The 20456-nt window shown below is 46.0% G+C and overlaps 1 protein-coding gene and 1 non-coding gene across 3 annotated transcripts in view; one reads left to right on the forward strand and one right to left on the reverse strand.

Annotated features, from left to right (window-relative positions):
- HOL3 (S-adenosyl-L-methionine-dependent methyltransferases superfamily protein) overlaps window positions 1–20456 on the forward strand; it is a 45806-nt gene that overhangs the window by 12930 nt on the left and 12420 nt on the right. The gene's annotated exons all lie outside the window — the stretch shown is intronic.
- Window positions 540–612, reverse strand: TRNAE-UUC (transfer RNA glutamic acid (anticodon UUC)). Its single transcript has one exon. It is a non-coding gene; the product is annotated as a tRNA-Glu (tRNA).

Below are 20456 nucleotides of genomic sequence, written 5' to 3' on the forward strand. Positions count from 1 at the left end.
AAATCAGCGCTGTGTATGCGCTGTAATTTGACTGTTTTTCAGCCATACGGACGCCAGGATCATTGGGAATCGTGCCCCACTGGCAAAGGACAGTTAGGGGACTGTTTGGGGCTGAAAACAGGGCAAAAACCAGTAAATACAGCGTGCTGAATTTACTGTTTTTGGACAGGAATCAGAGGGTATACGACAATGCAAGCGAGTTCCAGCAGGGGAATTGGTTTCGCGCAAGTTTTGGGGCTGTTATGTTGCCGAAATTTGGCCAAATCAAATGGTATCTAGGTGGATACACGTGAAGGATTCCCAGGACCTTACCTTGTAATTTACCCTCCTAAAGAATAAAGAAATACCGAAAGGGGCGCCAATTTTGGGGCCTACAGGTTGTCGGCGTCTGCTCGGAGCATTCTAGCTTCCGAGCCGTGTGTGTGATGAAGTGTTAATTCTCGTTACAGGTCTCCTTTGCAAAGTGCTCTGTGTGTGTGTTTAAGTAAAGAATTTCGGGTGAAAGCCAACGCCTACCGCCCTACGGGCCGGTTTCATGGTTCCATTGCCGGGATTTGAACCCGGGTCGTCTGGGTGAAAGCCAGATATCTTAACCAACTAGACTACAACGGATGTACAGTTGTGTGGGTTCATGCTTTTGTGCTGAGGCAAGAGCCTCCGTGAGCAGGAACAGGGGTAGCTAACTGCTGCTCCAAAGCAGGCACTGGTGAGGGTCATAACCTCACCGTACAGGTGCAAAATCAGCGCTGTGTATGCGCTGTAATTTGACTGTTTTTCAGCCATACGGACGCCAGGATCATTGGGAATCGTGCCCCACTGGCAAAGGACAGTTAGGGGACTGTTTGGGGCTGAAAACAGGGCAAAAACCAGTAAATACAGCGTGCTGAATTTACTGTTTTTGGACAGGAATCAGAGGGTATACGACAGTGCAAGCGAGTTCCAGCAGGGGAATTGGTTTCGCGCAAGTTTTGGGGTTGTTATGCTGCCGAAATTTGGCCAAATCAAATGGTATCTAGGTGGATACACGTGAAGGATTCCCAGGACCTTACCTTGTAATTTACCCTCCTAAAGAATAAAGAAATACCGAAAGGGGCGCCAATTTTGGGGCCTACAGGTTGTCGGCGTCTGCTCGGAGCATTCTAGCTTCCGAGCCGTGTGTGTGATGAAGTGTTAATTCTCGTTACAGGTCTCCTTTGCAAAGTGCTCTGTGTGTGTGTTTAAGTAAAGAATTTCGGGTGAAAGCCAACGCCTACCGCCCTACGGGCCGGTTTCATGGTTCCATTGCCGGGATATCAATCACTTTTTCCTCAAAGAGTGAGCCTGGATTGTTCAGGGTAAAGACACACAGTGCAAGAACACGGGGATTACACTATGGCCGACAAGGGGAAGGGAATTATGGAAGAGGGTTCCTCTCCAAAGGACAGGCAGGAGATTCCTATGGTTTTTGAGATTGGCGAGAGCTCACGGCCACGTCAGTCTGTACCTCCTGTCAACGTCAATGTCCCTCCAGTAGTACAGGGCTTTATGACAGGGCAACTCGAGGATGATGCGTTTAAGACTCAGTTAGTTGCCGCGGTGAATGTCTTTTCGCAGCTGGTGCAGAATCCGAGGTTTATGGAATTCTTGCAAGCGCCACCAGTGCAACAGCAAAATAGGCAACCTACGCCGCGTACGGAGCTTGTTGAAGCTCAAGCCCAGGTACTTCATGAGGCGCAGGAGGAAAGGGAACACTCGCATGTTGCGGAGTCGGGGGCTCCAAAGCAGATTCCTCCCGTGCTTGAACAGGTGGCTAGAATGCCTATTCCACAGGTTATGCCAGTTCAGCCCGCCACCTTTCAGAGCCAGCATGCTGTCTTGAATGGACAGGGAGCTGGATACCAGGCTATGCACTCAGTTTTTCCACCACCCACGGTACATCCTGGGTATTTCGGGGGTGGATCAGTGTTCCAAAGTATGGCTGGTTATGCGTCTGGAAGTCAGCCGTACATGCCAGGAACAGTGTTCGGGGGTATGCAAGGCATCATGCCAAACCCCATGTATGGTACTATCGGCATGCAGCAAGGTTTCCACGGCAACCAGGGCCAGTTTGGGGTGCCACAGGGTCATTTTGGCATGGCTGGTTTTTCTGGACAGCAGCCAGATATCGCACCTCTGACGCAAAATGTGAATGGCCAACACGTGCCGATCATGCCTAGTACAGTGCCCATGTTGCAGACCATTCCGTATGACAATTTGGGGGCACTAGAGAAGCCGAAGGCTTACAAAGAAGGTGGTGCAGCAGTAAAGTTCAGTACCTTCAGTGGTTTCGAGGACAAGACCAAGGCACTCACTTTCCTCCAGCAGTTTGATACAGCTTATGCGGGAGGGAATTTTACAGAGGCCTTGAAGGTCAGGAAAGCTGCCACTTTCTTAAAGGACAATGCGCTTACATGGTGGACGACATTGTTAATGCAAGGACAGGCACCCGCCACTTGGGTTTACTTCAAGCAAATGTTTGCATCTGCTTGGCTATCAAATGAATTTGAAGCCGATGTCTTGACAGATTGGCACCAGCTTACGGCAGCTTCGTGCAAGAGCTTGCTGGAGTACAATAGGAGGTTTTGTAAAGCATTACTCTCAGTGACCTCCTACAGATTTGTGCCACTGACAGAGCAGATAGAGAAGTATTGTTGTGGGCTGCCTAAAGGGCTTCGTGATTACTGTACAAAGAACAGAGTGGCTACCCTTACTCAGCTTATGGAAGCTGCGAACACTGGTCTTGCCCTGTTGAAAGGAGAGGACAGTGGATTTCCGAGCAGTGATAAAGGAGGGCAGCAGAAGAAAAATTCAGCGAAGAAGCCCTTTGTGAAGACGGCTCCTGATGCGTCACAGGGGTCAGAACAGGCCACCAAAGATAAGGATTCAGCTGGGACTTCTGGAGCGCAGGCAAAGAAACAGAAAAGGAAGCCTTTTGTGCGCAAGTCGCTCGAGGAAAAGAAGGTCCTAATGGCTGAGAACAAATGCTTTATATGCGAGCAGCCTGGTCACTTTTCTATCAATTGTCCACAAAGGAAAAGGCCAGCTGACTCAGAGGATAAAGAAGACCAGAAAGGCAAGAAGCCAAAACCCACGGCAGGTTTAGTGCCAGACATGGTGGGTGACAGGCCCAGCACAGATGCCAGTGAGTTATGCAGGGCATGGGGTAAAGTTAGGGATCAGACGGCACTCATCTTCTTTGATCCAGGTGCCAAAGCCAACTTTATCTCACCAGAGTTAGCTATGAAGCTGTGCATCAGAGCTGAAGAGATGGGGTACACCGCAGAGGCAGGGTTGGCATGTCCTGGCCACTCAGAGTGTGTTACTCCCATCATTGGAAAACTGCGTCTGCATATTCAGTCGTATGTGGACACTGAAGAGTTCTACATCATGCCGCTGGAAGATTGTGACGCCTTGTTGGGGATCCCGTGGATGTTCCGAGTGCATGGAGTCTTGGATGCCTACAACAAAAAGATCACTGTACAACATAGGGGCAAAACTCACATCTTGGATGTAAAGCTTAAAGGAGAGTCAGTCCCTATTGTATCTGCTTCTGCTATCACTTCTATAATAAAGAATCATCTTTCTGTGTACTTGATTTTTGCACGTGATGTCTCAGATAGGGATCAGTCAAATTTATCTGTGTTAGATAAAGAAAGGTCAGCATTTTTGCAAAAGTTTAGTGACTGTTTTTCTGATTCATTACCGTCGCAATTACCGCCAGAGAGACCTGAGGACCATCGGATAGATTTGGTGCCAAGGTGTAGCCCACCAAATAGACCTCCCTACAGGGTTAGTGCGGCGCAGCAGAAAGAGATTATGGGCCAGGTTGAGGAGTTATTAGAGAAGGGGCTGATTCAGCCTAGTTCTTCACCCTTTTGCTCCCCAGTGCTCCTAGTGCAGAAGAAGGATGGCTCATGGCGCATGTGTATTGATTACCGTGCGTTGAATAAGAATACCATCAAGAATAGGTTTCCTATTCCTCGCATTGATGATATTCTCGATCGTTTAGAGGGTGCTGCAATTTTCAGCAGGATAGACCTGAAGAGTGGGTACCATCAGATTCGTATAAGCCCAGAGGATGTGCACAAGACTGCGTTTAGAACGACATTTGGTCTTTATGAGTTTCTGGTGATGCCGTTTGGGCTAACAAATGCTCCAGCCACGTTCAACAGAATGATGGACCGGATTTTCCGCTCGCATCAACAGTTTGTTGGAACATTCTTCGATGACATGATTGTGTATTCGAAGAATGAAGAGGAGCATAGGCGTCACTTGACCATTGTGTTCGAAGAGCTGCGCAGTCACAGGTTGCTTGTCAATCCTAAGAAAAGTGAATTCTTCCTCGAAGAGATCCACTTTCTGGGCCACATAGTCTCAAAGGATGGTGTAAGAATGGATCCTGCAAAGGTCGAAGCTATCAAGACATGGCCAGACTTGAAGACTGTGCACGATGTCAGAAGCTTCTTGGGATTGTGTTCCTACTATAGAAGGTTTATTAGAAATTTTGCAGAGATAGCATCGCCTCTTCACGCATTGCAAAAGAAAGAGGTCACTTTCAGATGGACCCAAAAAGAGATTTCAGCTTTTAGTCTCTTAAAGGAAAAGTTGACTTCAGATCCAGTTATTGTTCTGCCAGATCTCAGGAAGTCATTTGTGGTCCAATGTGACGCGTGTGGCAGTAGCATCAGAGCAGTGCTAATGCAAGATGGACGGGTAGTAGCCTATGAAAGCCGAATTTTGCAAGGGCCAGAGAGGACTATGCAAGTCTATGAGAAAGAGCTCTTGGCCGTGATTCATGCGCTTTCTAGCTGGAAGCACTACCTCTTAGGTGCTGATTTTGTTGTCCAAACAGATCATCAGACCTTGCGATACTTCTTGACACAGTCAAAGTTATCCGAAAAGCATATGCGATGGGCAAACATTCTTTCCATGTTCCACTTCCAGATTATGCATGTGGAAGGCAAGAAGAATGTTGTGGCTGATGCGTTATCAAGAAAGCCACAAATTTCAGCTGTGTCAATTCCTTATCATCATGAGTTAGATGACATGAAGGAACAGTATATTGCTGATGAAGATTTTGCAAGGATCTTTGAACAGTTACAAGAGGGGCAACATCACGAGCACTACCTCCTCAGAGATGGTTTTATGATGATGCATGGCAGACTTTGTGTCACTAGGCCACTGCGACATAAGGTCATGGAAGAGAGTCATGTCCCACCGTATGCAGGGCATCGTGGCATTGATGCAACAGTTAAAGTGGTAGAGACGTTCTTCTATTGGCCTACCTTGAGGAGAGATGTGGATGCCTTTGTGCGAGCATGCATAGTTTGCCAAAAGGTCAAGTTTGACAGGCAAAAGGCACCAGGGTTGTTACAACCACTGCCGATTCCGGATAAGCCATGGGAAAGCATTGCTATGGACTTTATCTTTGATCTTCCAAGGACGCCAACAGGGAATGATGGTATATGGACCATTATCTGCAGGTTCAGCAAGCAGGCCCATTTTATCCCTGTCAGGAAGAAGATAAAATCTGATCAGATGGCACGCTTGTTCATGTACAATGTGTTTAAGTACCATGGTATGCCACAATCGATTATCAGTGATCGTGATCCTCGCATGACCAGTTTGTTCTGGAGAGGATTGTTTGAGAACATGGGTACTACGCTCAAGTTCTCGTCTTCGTTTCATCCACAAACTGATGGACAGTCAGAAGAGGCCAATTCTACTGTCTTAGATCTGCTGAAATGCTATGTGTCAGATAATAAGGGCAAGTGGGAACAGTATTTGCCTATGCTTGAGTATGCGTACAATAATACAGTCCATTCGTCTACTGGCAAAGCACCTTTTGAAATTGTTGAAGGCGGCAAAAAGGTTCCTCCCATTTTGCATACAAAGGACAAGATTTTTGAGGCAGATCGATATGTTGAGAACTTGGATGAGATGTATAAGAAGATTAAAGTTGCCTTGGAGAAGACTCAGGCAAAACAGAAAAAGGCTGCTGATCGTCACCGTCGTGAATTGCTACTATCACCTGGTGATTGGGTTCTCTTAAGGTTCGAAAAGGCAAGGTTAAAGAAGATGAAGGGTAAGGAACAGCTGTTTCCTAAGCTCAGCATGCGTTACTATGGGCCTTTTCAAGTGCTTGACAAGATCAGCGATGTGGCTTACAGGCTGAAATTGCCTGATGCGTGGAAGATTCATAATGCGTTTCACGTGAGTCTTCTAAGACCCTTCGTGGGTGATGTGCCAGAAGATATGCCAGTTGAGGATCAGCCAGAAGTTGAGGAACTTGATGAGATCCTGGTACTTGAGCAAGTTTTGGCACATAAGGACAAAAAAGTTAAAGGACAAGTTGCAAGACGCTATTTGGTGAAGTTCAAGAACTATCCGCCTATGGATGCAAAGTGGATGGAAGAGCATGAACTGTCAGAGTCACCAAATGTATTGCAGCTTTACCTTGAAGCCTTTGGGTTACAGCCTACTTATGCCCCAACCCAACGTATGCAAAGGAGGGGTAATGATAGAGCTAGTACATCGAATGTACATATGAATTCAGTGCCATAGATGGAAATGGCAAAAGTATGAAGGCCTCATTAAGTCATTTGTATCTATGTATGTTACGACCTTTCTTGCGGATACATGCGATGATAAAAGAGTGTTAATAGCACAAGATCGTCAGTGGCGTGTATTTATGGTATGCAATCGAGGACGTTTGCGATTTCAAGAGGGGGGTATGTCACGAGGACGTGGCAGTTATTAACCATGTCACAGAGATGTGGCAACTGCTAACCTTGGTTGTTGGTTTCTTTCCAATGGGGTTTATTTTATTTGTTTAAGACCCTCTTTTTGAAGTAGCAAACGGTCGGACATTGTATGGCCAATGTGAACGGTAGATTCACCCGCAGACGGGAAGGGGTCGGCACTGGAATTCGTATGGTAAGAGGATGTCTAGGCTCAGAGCAAGATCATATAGGTCCCCCCATCGCACTTAGCAAGTTGGTGGATACTAGGAAGTGAACTCAATTAAGGCGTAAAGTCAAGGTGGGACTACCAACAAAAAGTATCCGACAGTTGGGCCACATTGCATTTTTGGATGCGGTCCCAATGAGGATAGATGGTCAGAAGACCAGTGGGAGCCCAACGGAAGCATCTCCTAAAATTTAGGGAACTGCTATTTTGGGCCACGAAATGTGTTCGCGTCATTACCTTCGGTATGACTAGGGGAACACTTTACAACTCTGCCGCGAAGTCAACTGACGCACCAGTTGAGATATTTTTAGCAGGGAAAGCCCAAACTCGGAAACTGGGCGACGTGTCAGCTTGTGAGCGATTCTGCCACTCTGGGAGGAAAAACGAGCTGCATATCAACAAAGGGGGCGCCATTTTCAGCCACAGGCGGATTGCAACAGGTACAGAAGCTATGGAATGCTTACCTTGCCCTCTATGCACAGTATGGTGACGGGAGTGATGCCCCGCACGCTACATACTGCTCTCTTTCTCCCCTACGTGCAGTTATGTGATGCCCCACAAGAGGGCTACTCATTTGACTGATGTACAGTTGTGTGGGTTCATGCTTTTGTGCTGAGGCAAGAGCCTCCGTGAGCAGGAACAGGGGTAGCTAACTGCTGCTCCAAAGCAGGCACTGGTGAGGGTCATAACCTCACCGTACAGGTGCAAAATCAGCGCTGTGTATGCGCTGTAATTTGACTGTTTTTCAGCCATACGGACGCCAGGATCATTGGGAATCGTGCCCCACTGGCAAAGGACAGTTAGGGGACTGTTTGGGGCTGAAAACAGGGCAAAAACCAGTAAATACAGCGTGCTGAATTTACTGTTTTTGGACAGGAATCAGAGGGTATACGACAGTGCAAGCGAGTTCCAGCAGGGGAATTGGTTTCGCGCAAGTTTTGGGGCTGTTATGTTGCCGAAATTTGGCCAAATCAAATGGTATCTAGGTGGATACACGTGAAGGATTCCCAGGACCTTACCTTGTAATTTACCCTCCTAAAGAATAAAGAAATACCGAAAGGGGCGTCAATTTTGGGGCCTACAGGTTGTCGGCGTCTGCTCGGAGCATTCTAGCTTCCGAGCCGTGTGTGTGATGAAGTGTTAATTCTCGTTACAGGTCTCCTTTGCAAAGTGCTCTGTGTGTGTGTTTAAGTAAAGAATTTCGGGTGAAAGCCAACGCCTACCGCCCTACGGGCCGGTTTCAAGAGCCCACCATGATGGTGCGGTAATTCGTAAGTAGGTTATGGTCTCCTCCTTTAAACAAAGCTTTGACCCAATTCTCTTGCCAATCTTCAAGTATACCTTGGTGGATAGCTTGATTCATCATGCAGTGTATCCATTTCTTAGCTTCATTACCCGACCATTTCAACATTTCGGAGTTGAAGTGCAAAATGTCAGAGGCTTTCCCAGTGGCTAGTTTTTTCAAACCTCTCAAAGCCGCTGCAAAAGTTATAGGTTCCTTAGTGTCAACCTGAATTTCAGCATTCATCATTATTTGAGCATCGGTGGGAGCATAGAGTTTTTGTGCATATACATACATTTCGTCCATGCTGAAATTTCCGAGTATATCCTCCTTTTTTCCTTTCATGTTGCGCCATGCTTTCTTGGGTTCTTTCTTAAATCGAATCACCTCTTGCTCCTCCTTCAAAAGTTCATGCATCCTTCTCTTTTTCCTTTTCAGCATTTTGTATTGCTTGGCTGCATTTTCCCACTCCTTTGTGGACTTATTGAAGCACTTTAACTTGTGTTTGGTTGCTTTACATTCTTCATCAAACCATGGGTTATGAGGGAGACCCTTCACTTGTTGGTGGTTTCTTTTAGATCGCCCCATAGTGACCTCTGCTGCCTCTTCTATTGCTTGACGAAAGGTAGCCCAATTTTCTGAAATGTTTTGGGATATGCATTGTCTACTCAATAGGCTGTCCAGAAAAGTGGCATAATCAAATTTCTTTGTGACTTGCATTCGATATGCCCAACTTGTCGCCTTTTGGATGCGTTGTGTAGGCATGTGTGGGAGGTCTAGACATACATGAATTGGAGTATGGTCCGAGTTCGGTGACTGAGCACCAATTTTAAAGTGTCCTATTAAATCCAATGCATTTTGGCTAACTAACGCATAGTCATTAGTGCTTCTTCCATGGTTTGATGTATAGCATGTGTATGTTCCAGAGCTTGCAAATTTCTTGGTGCCATTCATGACTACAAGTTGCATAGAATTCATCATGGATATCAAAGCTGAACCTTATTCATTCATGAGGTGATCCATGAGCATCTATCCCACATTGCATCTAATACGAGATCGCCATCTTTGTCTGTGGGATGGATTGAGTAGTCAACCAATTGAACCTCTATGTTGGCTATGCGAGCATTAAGATCCCCGAGTATCATCACTGCCCCCTGTGGTGTGTAGGTTGCAATATCTGCATATAGAGAGATTATGCAAATCATAGAACGGGGATTCCCGATGTGGGATGTAGCATCCCGCAATGAACATCGATCTCCCAGATGTACATATCTTAACCCATATGTATCGTTTGTGTTCATCTATCTTGCATATCTTAACCTGATTTTGCATTTCCTCCTTGTACATTATAGCACACCCCCTTGCCCGCGCATCTTAGTACCAGGCCACCAAACCGAGTGTGTAATATATCCTTGAATACTTGGCAGTCTACATGTGTCCTGTTCCCACGTTTCAAGTAGAAAAAGTATGTCTGCTTGTGGTAGAACCCCCCTGTCATGCTTCTGGTGGTGTTGCCCCTGTGGAGGTGGTGTTCTTTTTCATTCGTTCTTCATATGCCTGTCTTCTTTCTTTTTGTTTCGCGGGTGTCTTCACTGATGTAAATTGGGCTGTCCCTTAGATAAATGCAAGCATTTTCGAGTATGATGGCTCTTTTACGTGCATCCAACATTGTGCATACAATTGCGCGATTGTTCTCAGGCCTCTGCTTACCCACACGGTGTGCCCCATACACCACTACATCTTGCATGCCAAATGTGTTTGCAAGGAGGTCCGTGATCTCCGCATTCAGCATTAGTACTTTCTAATTGTTAGATTCGGATATGCCTCGGATCACAATATTCATACTGCGTTTCTCTCGCTCATTATACTCTGTGTCATCTACATTTGCATACGTCTCATGTGTCTGCGGCATGGTACTTCTTACTACATGTGCCCAGGAGGTCATATTTCCTGTTGCATTATCACTCGTGTGCAAGCTTCTCATCGTGTGTAGCTAGAGTGTCTTGCACATTAGAGAGAGAGAGAGAGAGAGAGAGAGAGAGAGAGAGAGAGAGAGAGAGAGAGAGAGAGAGAGAGAGAAATGAAATGTTATATTAACGTCTTCAAAAGGCCAAAGTGACCTATGAGATCGGAAAGTTACAATGTGGTGGATCTGATACAAAGTCAGAGTAACAAAAATGACAAAATAAAATACTATGGAATCCTAAACTGGTAGGTGTGAGCTAAGCAGCTAGGTGGGATAGCTAAATCACAAAAGATCCAGCATCGGTCGCTGGCGGATCTTATCAATCTCCTCCATGGTCAATAGCGTGACCGGGCGTTGTGCATGTCCGGCCAAAGTGATCCGAATCCTCTGATGCAGCCTCCGTCGATGCTGTGTAGTCCTCCGCAATCGTGGGTGTCTGGATCTCCCTAGCTCGGTCGCTCGGTCGATCAAGGTGCCTCTGGTGTGAGGCGACGAGCTCTCCTGCGGTAGTAGCTCCTCCGGGTGCCCAGTGTCTGCTCTAAAGAAGTCCGTGATCCGTCTCTGAGACTGGCTAGGCTCTCCCCTCATCAGGCTCTCTCTGTGTCTGCGCAGCTCGAGCAAAAACAGACCCAAGTATCTCTGATCCTCGTACCACATGACTTTGGAGAGTGGTCCGAAGCCCTCTTTGAACAAGCAATGGAAGCGGTTACGTATCTCGGAGTAGACGGGGCAGTGGCATGTATAGTGCAACTCTGTCTCAGGCTCCATGTCACACGGGAGGCAAGTCTTGGCCTCTGTCAGTACTCCACTGTATCTCCTAGTCTCGATCCGCAGCTGGTGTGAAGATGTGCGTATCTGGCCAATAGCACATTGTATCCCATGAGACAAGTGGATGTCCATGTGGGCCTCGTCACAAAAGGCCTCGTCACAAAACCGTCCTCCGTAAGCTGGAGAAGATGCTCTCTGTAGAAAGCCATCTTCGTGCCCAACTCCTGTGCTGGCTGTATCCATGTCCTCTTGGTGTCTAGCTGAGTCAGGTCTTGGCGGATGAGCCTGGTGATCTCGGACTGTGTAAGAGTCAGAGAGGGTGCATCCAGTGAGTACTGGAAGGGGGGCAATCTGTCTATGCTGAACCCATGCGCCTGAAACCATGATGTCATCTCCCCATACCAGGTGCTGTATCTCCTTGCATGGCTAACTGTCGGGAGGACTCAAGTGCAAGGCGAGCATATCTGTCTTTGGGAAGTTCCCACATGCGGTGTATGAAGGAGATAGATTTGGTGAGCACCTCCACCACTAGTGGGGGGGCAGCTAGCTCTGCCCGGATAATGGCACGTGGTATTGAAGCCTTGGCTCTAATGAGCCGCGAGATCATAGAGACTAGTGGCTTCCATGTCCCCCCATCCATCAGTGCGACCTGTCCTCCCGTGATGGTCCAATGAAGGTCCCCAAATCTCAGCTCCATAGAGCAATGCAGAAGCCACCAAAGTGTCAAAGAGCCAGAGCTTCGTCCGAGGCTCCTGAAACTGAGCATGTGAACACATCCTCTCCAATCTACCCCATGCTGCATGGGCTCTGGTTAGTCTAGTCTTTGCTGCTCTCCTCAATGAAATTGCTGGTCCACGGAAAACCACTCCAAGGTAAGTGTAAGCATCTGTATACTCCACTGTCTCCTGGCCGTATGTGAATGCGGGCGCTGACCTCCTGATCCACTGTGGGGTGGTATTAAATACCATGACCTTGGTTTTACCAAGGTTGACAGACAAACCACTTTCATGGGCGAACCTATGCAAAGCATCCAAGTGACGTTGCATCCCCTCCGGAGAGTCGGAGATCAACACAATATCATAACAATAGTGGAATCCATGTCCCTGTCAGCTGTGCACCTCTATCACCATCTCTCTCAATGTAGTCAGAAACCTCATCCACATACATACCAAATAGAGTAGGAGAGAGCGTGCAACCCTGCTCCACCCCAATAGTGGAGTGAACTGCTGTAGATAAGCCCTTTGAGGTGTGTACATGCTTAGAGCAGGACCTATTCTTGAGTCAAGACTCACGTGAGGCATGGCGGCTCTTTCATGAGCATCCCCCCCCCCCCCCCCCCCCCCCCCCCCCCCCCCCCCCCCCCCCCCCGTCATTACCTCTACAGAGGGCTGGGCCAGTACGTGTCATCTCCGTACACAGTTCTCGGATAGTTGCCCCTTCCCGACCCCCCCGATCCATGTCCCCACACATGTGCTTTTATCACCGTTGAGATGGTGAGGAAGGCCATTGACAAGATGAGGAATGGGAGAGCATATGATCATGATGGCTTAGTGGCTGAGCACTTGATGCATGCCAGCAGAGCTTCTAGCAGTTATGTCTAACCGTGCCATGTGTGAGGGCTTGCCTAATACTTGGAGCCTATCTACTATTGTACCTATCTTCAAGTCAGGAGACCCTATGGAGCTTGGGAATTATCGCACTATCATGATCGGACACACATTGGCACGGTTGTACGCATCCATTCTTGAGCAGCAACTGAGCAGAGAGAGAGAGAGGATATGCGCAGCCGGGCAGGCAGGGTTCAGGAGAGGTTTTTCTACTCTGGACCATATCTTGACACTCAGAGCCATCATTGAGGAGGGCAGATCACATCAGAGACGGATCTATTGTAGCTTTGTGGACTTCCGCAAAGCATTTGACACAGTACCCAAAGCTAGATTGATGCGCAGATTACAGGAGATGGGAGTACCCACAGAGCTCATTTGGGGGGTCATGGCATTATATAAGTCAGTAGTGTGTTTGGTTGAAGGCCTAAATAACCCCTTTTTGGACATTTTTATACTTTGTCCAGGAACCTGGACACATTTTTTAAAGGTCACTTTTAATAAAAGTGGGAAAACCCAAAACTCACTTACTGAGTTTCTCCCAAAAACGTGAGCTCTCTCTCTCTCTCCTTCTTCGTTCTGCTAGCGCTTCCCTTCTGCAACACAGTGCCTCCGCTTCAAGCCTCAAGGCCTACACATCTTCGCGTGCTCTATCACTTGCACACACTGCCGCGCGCTCATCAACAGGTATCAGAGTCCAATTAGGGTTTGCTCCCAAACCTGCAAACGCTGATTTTCAGCCCAGGAGGTCAACTTTCACGCGAGATTTTGCAATTTCATCGCCAAAGGACTCGTCCCCGGACACTAGAGAGCTCCGGTCAAGTCAAATTGACCTAAAACAGGCTGAAATTAGGTCAAAATCAGCAAATCACAGGTTATGACAGCAAAATACAGGTTTTGCAAATGATGTATTAAGGTGTGGGAACACTTTTACTAAGTCTTGCTACCCGAAAACACTGAAATTGCCGAAAAACAGGTGTTTTCAGCAAATTTCAGATTTACGCAGGTTTTTGCAAGTGTTTTCATGATGCGACTACATTGGGGAAAGTGCAAATTGATGCAATCTACGTACGTTTGACAAATCTTGGTTATGTATGACCATTGTGGCTCAATTTCATGCAATTTGATGCTACAAATTGGGGCTTTTGCTCTTACATGCTTCTAAAGGCTGTGTATTAGCCTTATGTATGTTCTGTGAGGTGGTTTTCAAACACAAATTCGCTCTCTGAAATTTTCTGCGCATAAATTTCAGAAATTGATTTTTGTGTCCAAATCGACCTATTTTGCTCATGTGACCATTTGGAGCTGTAGTGCACACCTCTGCAAGGCTATATTCCGGTTTTTGTGCATTTTGCCCAAAAATTCAGCGTTTAGCTCTCTTATTCGTGCAACTATGGCCTCATCTTCTTCGGATGTGAAGAATCTCTTCGAGATTAGGAGGTTCGATGGAACAGGCTTCGACCTTTGGAAAGACAGGATCCAGGGAATCCTATTTCTTAAAGATTGTGAAGGGGCACTTGAACAGGTAAAGCCACATAATATGACGGATGAAGCATGGGTTAGCCTGAACAAGAAGGCTGTTACATACATTAAAATGGCCATGACCGATGAGACAGTCATTGATGTGAAAGGCCTCACAACTGCTTTTGATATGTGGGAGAAGATAAAGGGAATGTATGAGAATACGATGCCTGTCAACCAGGTGCACTTGATGCGAAAACTTGTTGGCATGCAACTAGATGAGTCCAAGAGCGCTGCAGAGCACTTGTCGTTGTTCGCAGGTACTTTGTCACAGTTACAGGATTTAGGCTTGCCTCCTTTTGATGATAAGCTGAAAGCTATCTTCTTGCTTATGACCTTACCTGAGTCATGGGAAACATTGGTGGTTTCATTGTCCAATAACCCCAATCTGACCTTTGATGGTGTTAGGGGTTCTATCTTGAATGAGGAAATCAGGAGGAAAGCAAGTGGAGAGGGAGGCAGCTCTGCCAACATGGTTAGAGGCAGGACAGAAAAGAAGAATGCCTATGCACAAAGGAGTAAGAGTAAGAGTAAGGAAAGGGGAAATGGCAGTAAAGGCAAGGGTGATGTGACTTGCTATCAATGTGGCAGGAAAGGTCACAAGAAACCCGATTGCAGGTACTACAAAGCCGAGTTAGAACGGAAAAAGAATGGCGGAGACAAAAAGAAAGAGAAGAAGGAAGTCAAGACAGATGCATAGGATAGCTCAAAGGACAAAGAGAAGGCCAATGTGGCTTCTAGTGTTGTGATTGAGGAGCTGTCAGATGTAGAGGATATCTTGTGTGCCACTTTGTCAGATGATGATGCTTATGACATTGATGCCTCTCTTAATGTTATTCACAGGACATGCAGATCACCAAGAGTGATCTTATTGATGCTTTGATAACTATCAATGATGCATTATTCCAGACTTGGATTGTTGATTCCGGTGCTTCATTTCATGTGACTCCTATCGAGGAGTGTTTCTCTACTTTTGATGCACGCAAGCGTGGCCATGTATACCTTGGAAACAATCATGCATGTTCCATTGAGGGTATTGGCACTGTGCATCTCTCCATAGATGGCACAAATGAGCTTGTTTTGCATGATGTTAGATATGTGCCGGGAATCAAGAAGAGTCTGTTTTCTGTTGGTCAGATGGATATGCATGGTTACAGCATCTTGTTTGAGAGAGGATCATGGAAAATGACTAAAGGCTCAAGGCTGATTGTAAAGGGCACAAAGAAAAGGACACTTTACTGCATGCATGGAAAGGCCGTGTTGGGCAAGTTTATCGCATTGGCTGAAATTAACTCTCACATGGAGTTGTGGCACAAGAGGCTTGGCCATATGAGCCGAAAGGGCCTTTCTAAACTTTGTACTTTGAACAAGCTTGATGCTAAAGGCACAAAGCTTGACTTTTGTAATGAATGTCAATATGGCAAGCAAGTAATGCGTTCTTATTACTCTGGTGTCTCTCGTAAATCTTGTGTGCTTGATCTTGTACATTCTGATGTATGTAGCATGCCTACTAAGTCTATGGGAGGTGCATGCTATTTTGTCTCCTTTGTTGATGATCATTCTAGAAAAATTTGGGTTTATTTGCTTAAATCTAAGGATGAAGCCTTTGCTGCGTTTAAGAGATTTCATGCATTTGTGACCACCCAAACAGGTAGAAAGCTAAAATGCTTGCGTATGGACAATGGGGGGGAGTTCACAAGTCCTTAATTTAACAAATTTTCACATAACAAATTTTGTGAAAATTTGGGCATTAAGAGGGAGCTTACTGTGCCATACAGCCCCTCTTCTAATGGTGTGGTTGAAAGATTCAATAGGACACTTTGTGAGAGGGTGAGATGCATGTTGTCCACAGCTAATCTCTCTCATGGATTTTGGGGAGAAGCTTTGAAAACTGCAGTGCATATATGCAATCGATCTCCTCACATGTCTTTGAAAGGTGACATCCCTGAAGAGGTTTGGTCTGGCAAGCCTGCTTCATATGATCACTTACGCATTTTTGGTTGCGAGGCTTTTGTGCATGTCAGACCCGAGTTGAGGAGTAAACTAGATGCCAAATCCATTAAAGGCCTTTTCATGGGATATGGTGAAGAAGGTGAAATGGGTTACAGGATTTGGTTACCTCAGCTCAAAAGGGTTGTGCGCAGCCGGGATGTTGTTTTTAATGAGGCAAGGCTGCTTCAAAACAATTTGTTACAGGATGTGGTTACCTCAGCTCAAAAGGGTTGTACGCAGCCGGGATATTGTTTTTAATAAGGCAAGGCTACTTCAAAACAATTGTGCCTCAAAGCATGACCATAAAAGGGTCAAATTTCAGCATGACCAGCCACCTGTTAGGCCTATTTTTGACCCTCAGGATGCACCACATATGGCTGAAAATGTAGATGATCTAGTGGTGTTTGAGCTAGATGATGTTGGACAGCAAATTGAGGCTCCTGAAGGGCATTTGCAGCCACGAAACAATGCTGAAAATGATGTACAGCAGCCCATTGTTGATGATTTTATTATGCTACCTGATGTAGACCCATTACCGGATAATGTGGATCATTGGGTGAGGCGGTCTACTTGTCCAAGACGGACTGTGAGTAGATATGATCCCTCTTTGCATTACATTATGTTGACAGATGAGGGAGAGCCTCTTACGTATAAAGAGGCAAAGACATGTGAGTCAAGCAGTAAGTGGGAGCTTGCAATGCAAGAGGAAATGAAATCCTTGTATGCAAATGATACTTGGGATCTTGTGCCATTGCCTAAAGGGAGAAAGGCTCTTTCTAACAAATGGGTATACAAGATTAAGATTGTGGATGAAAAACCCAAGTACAAGGCAAGATTGGTTGCAAAAGGATATGCACAGAAAGAAGGAATTGATTTTCAAGAAATCTTTTCTCACGTTGTAAAGCTTACAACTTTACGTGTCCTTTTTGCTCTCGTTGCGGTGCTTGATTTGGAATTGAATTAAATGGATGTAAAGACAACGTTTTTGCATGGTGACATTGAAGAGGACATATACATGAAACAACCTGAAGGTTTTGTAGTTCCTACACGTGAGGAACTTGTATGCAAACTGAAAAGGGCTCTGTATGGTTTGAGACAATCATCACGGCAGTGGTATAAGAAGTTTGACACTTTTATGCTGTCTCAAGGCTTTAAACACAGTCATGTAGATCATTGTTTGTATACGAAAAGGGATGAAGATGGTAGTCCCATCATACTTGTTCTCTATGTTGATGACATCCTGCTTGCCGGGAAACATAAGACTAGTCTTGATGCTCTGAAACGTAAGCTAAATTCAACATTTGCTATGAAGGATTTGGGTGATGTAGAGCATATTTTGGGCATGCGTATTGAAAGAGATAGAAAGCTGAAATGGCTGTTTTTATCTCAAGAAAGGTACATTGCAAAAGTGTTGACAGGTTTAATATGGCTGATGCTAAGCCTCTTGGAGTACCTTACCTCCATACACTAAGCTTGGCAAAGCAGATTGCCCAAAGGATGAGGTGGCATTGAAAGTAATGAAGGGAATCCCTTATGCATCAGCTTGTGGTTCTCTTATGTATGCTATGGTTGCCACTCGTCCCGACATTGCTTATGCAGTGGGAGTTGTTAGTTGATACATGTCGAATCCTGGCAAAGCGCATTGGGAAGCTGTCAAATGCATTCTGAGATATTTGAAAGGTACTCAATCAAAGTGTATCTGTTATGGCAAAAGTGACTTAAAGTTGCAGGGATATTGTGATGCAAACATAGCAGGTGACATGGATACCAAGAAATCTAGAGTGGATATATATTTGCCATTGCTGGTGGTGGAGTCTCTTGGTGTTCTAGGTTACAGAAAATTGTGGCATTGAGTACTACTGAGGCTGAATATATTTCAGCCACAGAGGCTTCAAAAGAGGCCATTTGGTTGGGCAGACTTGCAAAAGAACTTGGCATGCATGCTCATACACCCGTGCTGGGTTGTGATAGCCAGAGTGCTGTCTATTTAGCCAAAAATGCCATGTTTCATACGCGTCCAAACACCAAACATGTAGATGTGCGGTACCACTTCATACGACATGTATTGGAGGATGGTCTAGTCAGCTTGACTAAGATTCATACACAGGATAACCTTGCAAATGTTCTCACCAAGAGTCTTGCTAAGGCTCAACATGAGCATTGCATACAGCTGGTGGGATTTGGTTAACTTAAAGGCATCATTTATGCCTTTAAGTGGGAGGTTGTTGGGTTAAAGGCCTAAATAACCCCTTTTTTGTACATTTTTATACTTTGTTCAGGTTCAATATCAGGTTCATATTGAACCTGGACACATTTTTTAAAGGTCACTTATAATAAAAGTGGGAAAACCCAAAACTCACTTATTGAGTTTTCCCAAAAAACGTGAGCTCTCTCTCTCTCTCCTTCTTCGTTCTGCTAGCGCTTCCCTTTTGCAGACAATGCCTCCGCTTCAAGCCTCAAGGCCTGCACATCTTCGCGTGCTCTATCACTTGCACACACCGCCGCGCGCTCATCATAGTGGGGTGAGCCAAAAATTCCCTCTTCTTCCGCCGCACTAGGCGTCGGAAGTCAATCTCTGAGTTCTCTAGAGAGAGAGAGAGAGAGAGAGAGAGAGAGAGAGAGAGAGAGAGAGAGAGAGATGAAATGTTATATTAACGTCTTCAAAAGGCCAAAATGACCTATGAGACCAAAAAGTTACAACTTGGTGAATCTAATACAATGTCTGAGTACCAAAAATAAAAGAGGTACTGAAAAAAGGGGCACTATAGAATCCTAAACTACTAGATGCGAACTAAGTAGGATATGAGTAGGGGAGTGAAATTAGTGAATGAAGGATAATACAACACAATGTGGGTGTATCCTCAAAAAGAGCTAAATCACAGGAGATCCATCATCGGTCTCTGGCTGATCTCATCAATGATTCAATCTCCTCCATGGTCAGTAGTTTGATTGGGCGTCGTGCATGTTGGGCCAAAGTCCTTTGATGCAACCTATGTAATGTTGTGTAGTCCTCCGCAGTCGTGGGCGACTGGATCTTCCTAGCTCGGTCGCTCGATCGATCAACGTGCCTTTGCTGAGGAGAATGAGCTCTGCTGTGGTAGCTGCTCCTCCAAATGCCCAGTGTCCACTCTAAAGAAGTCTGTGATCCGTCTCTGAGACATGCTAGCCTCTCCTCTCATCAGACTCTCTCTGTGTCTGTGCAACTAGAGCAAAAAAAGTCCCAGACATCTCTGGTACTCATACCCCATGACTCTAGAGAGTGCTCCAAAGCCCTCTCTGAACAGGCAACGAAAGCGGCCTCGTATCTCATAGTAAATTGGGCGGTGGCATGTGTAGTGCAACTCTGTCTCAGATTTCATGTGACACAGGGGACATGTCCTGGCCTCTATTGGTACTCTGCTGTATCTACCAGTCTCAACCCGAAGCTGGTGTGAATATGTGCGCATCTGGCCAATAAGCACATCGTATCCCATGAGATAAGTGGGTGTCCATGTATTTGGGTCTCCTCAGTAACCTAGAGAAGATGCTCTCTATAGAAAGCTATTTTCGTGCTCAGCTCCTGTGCCGGCAAGTCCTCTTGGTATCTAGCTGAGTCAGGTCTTGGCGGATGAGCCTGGCGATCTCGGAACATTGTGAATGAAGGTGCTGAGACTGAGAGATAGAGAGAGAAGAATACGACACCAGAATGTTGTCAAAACCCTCCTCCGTAAGCCCCACTCTCTATGGCAAGAGCGGTCTACTTATAATTGCACAAATCTCTACAATGCTTGGACTTGCCGATGATGTCGACGACGACGAGACGGGCTGAAATCTGAAAATGCTAAGGGCTGAAATCTGCAAATCGTTATCTGCTGAATTTTGACTTTATGTCGGTGACGATGTCAATGACGACGATGCGACGACGACGCGCTGAAAACGCAGATGCTTTGTTTGTGTCCATTGCACTCTCTCACTAAAGGAACGGAAGGCTCTCCCTTCTGTAAGTAAAAGGAACCCTTGAGCACAGTTCAGAGTACTCATCTTGAGCAAAGTTCAACATTCACTTCCGTTGCACCTTACATTGGTATCAGAGCTTTGGCAGTGTTCTGTATCACTCAAGGAAAGAACCACAAGAACATTTTTTGCTTGTTGCGGTCGCACGTAACCCAAGTCCACTTGGGCGTGTTGATTCTTAATCGTGTTTTTGAAGAGTGACAGGAAACCCAAGAAAGAAGGGCTTGTCCAGCCTCCCCTTGTTTCTCTTTTCACTCATTGAGAGCGGACCGTGCACTTAGCGGCTAGCCAATCGACATGAGGTGGAATAAAGCAACCTTGGTGTGAGCGCAAGGCTACCAAG

This window comes from Adiantum capillus-veneris, chromosome 14 (genome assembly GCF_014529385.1).
Source record: "Adiantum capillus-veneris isolate H3 chromosome 14, ASM1452938v2, whole genome shotgun sequence".
NCBI lineage: Eukaryota > Viridiplantae > Streptophyta > Polypodiopsida > Polypodiales > Pteridaceae > Adiantum > Adiantum capillus-veneris.